Source organism: Crotalus tigris, unplaced genomic scaffold (genome assembly GCF_016545835.1).
Source record: "Crotalus tigris isolate CLP2741 ecotype Arizona unplaced genomic scaffold, ASM1654583v1 scf7180000024462.759394, whole genome shotgun sequence".
In the NCBI taxonomy this organism is placed as follows: Eukaryota; Metazoa; Chordata; class Lepidosauria; order Squamata; family Viperidae; genus Crotalus; species Crotalus tigris.
In genome coordinates this window covers 140,595-142,926 of record NW_024100633.1, presented here as the reverse complement: position 1 = coordinate 142,926, position 2,332 = coordinate 140,595, and positions in this window count along the sequence as shown.

Here is a 2,332-nt window from a genome sequence, read left to right as displayed (position 1 = left end):
AGTCAGCACTCCAGACACTTTCGCCAGCATCCCTGCAGCCAGAGACTTCCCTCACTGGAACAATACCTTTCGTTCTCCTTGCTTGTCCTTGCATTTTCAGTTCAAGCGCCTCTTGTTTCAAAGCAGCTGGATTGCTTTGTTCCTCTGCCTTAGCATCAGGGCAGGGGAATTCTAACTGAACGTTCCTCGTGGCTACTTAACTTCCAGCAAATTTTCAGAAAGTTTAATATCCATATGGGGGTATCCCTGAGAACCAGCTTCAAGCTTCCTTTGATTAAAAAAAAAAAATATGCAGCAACTTGCCTGCTCAGCGGTGCATAATTCAGAGAGCCTGTTTTTCCCATGTCACTTGTCAACTCTTTTCTGAACACAATGTAAGGTGTTGGTTTAATTTCTGAACACAATGTAAGGGTTGATTTAAAGCCCTAAACAACATAGGACCTAATTCTCTGAGAGACTCTGTATCCTGATGTGAATTTGCCTGCACATTAAGGCCACCTAAAAATATATTCTTCTTGTTTGGGATCCATTCGGAGGGGTGCATAGGAGAGGATCGTCTCCTGTGCGGTTCCTAAAGCAGAAAATGTGCTCCCTTGAAAGCCAGACCCGTTCCACTTTTTGGGGCTTTTTTCACTTCAGCCAGCTCTTTTCAGCTTGGGATAGCTTTAACTGTGACTGTAATAGTTTTATCTCTTTGTACTGTATAATTAGCCCCTGAAAGTCAGAACATAAGCTGATATAATCAACTTGCTGCACATGTCACATTTGCCAGTTAACCACAGACAACCCATTATACAGATGCCTTGATTAATCTGTCTCACTAATCAAGGCATCTGTATAATGGGTTACTGTCCAATATTGCAGCTCCGACATGCAATCCCTTCCTTGCAAAAGGTGGACACCCTCAGTGTGGATAAAATAATATCTTAAAAGGAACTGAAAAGTAAACTAGATCAGAGAATCTGTGTTCTGGTCTTCTTGGCCTGTTTTAGTAGCAAAGAGGTCCAATTTGAATCCAAGTTTTGCCATAAAGACAAGGGGGAAAACACTTTATCCTCATATATGAACTATTCCAAACCTCTGCTCAAGGATGTTCTTAGCCATGAGGAAGACAAGCTAGGAACTGTACTGAATCTAATTCCCCTCCCTTGTCCCAGGACTATGAAGAATTTGTGGGGAGATAAAACCAGAGCAATATCACATGGAAAAAGAGAGAATTCCTCCTCTCCCAATATCAAGACCCTGACCTAAATCAGAGGCCCGCAGATATTCCTAAGCATAATTAAAAAGAAAAGCAGGTCAGGATCTCTCATGTTATTTTAAATTAGGTCCAGAGAGAAAAACTTGTGGAAGATGAATGAAAATGATTTGTTCTGAAAAGATTAGAACTCAGGCATCTTGGTTAGCAATATTTTAATTGTGGCTCTGATTTGTGTCTTGGCCTCTCTTTAAAAGAATATCTGTCTCTCTGGTTCTATCTTCACTATCTCTGTGCAGGTGGAGATTTGCCCAAGGACACCCAACAACTTTATGACCAAGCAAGATTTCAACCAAAGTTCCTTCCATCCCTACTTCACGAATGTACCACAATAACTCAGCAGTTTGGAGTAGTGATTAAGGCATCAGTCTAAAAACCAGAAGACTGTGAGTTCTAGTCCTGTTTTAGATACAATATCAGCTGGGTGATTTTAGGCCAATCACTCTCTCTTAGCCCTAGGAAGGAAAAAATGCCAAACCACTTCTGAAAAATCTCGCCAAGATTAATCCAGGCAATTGCAAGCCATTAAACACTGACTCAAAGACAGACACACACATAATTCTCAGAAGGGGAGAGGGCAGATCAAAGGAGTGATGCCTTCAGGCTATGTGTAATTTACTTATGGAATTCATTGCAGATGGTCGTTTTAAAAGAGTAAGATAAATTTGGAGGATGACAAATGACAATGAGTGACATTTGGTTAGGATGAAAAAAAACAGAATCCAATGACTAAGTGGTAGGTGTAGGAGGTCAAACATTTTATTCTTGAGTCTTTACTGCTTCCAGGTTTCCTTGGGCTATCCAGACAGTCCCGGTTGGAAGAATGGTGCTGGGCCAGTGGGCAGTGGCAGCAAGTCCTATGGAGGAAGCAGCAGTGGAGACAGGAAGTATCTCAGTCTTATCTGAGATGGGACTCGCATCTGTCTGTGACTTAAGCATATGTCTTTGCTCTGTCTAGACAGGGGCTTAATTAGAAGACAGAGATGGTAGCAAAGAGAGGTGAAGATATTACACTTTTCTCCCCATGTGGGAGATTATATTGACCTGAATCAAAATAAAAGGTTCTTCTTATCA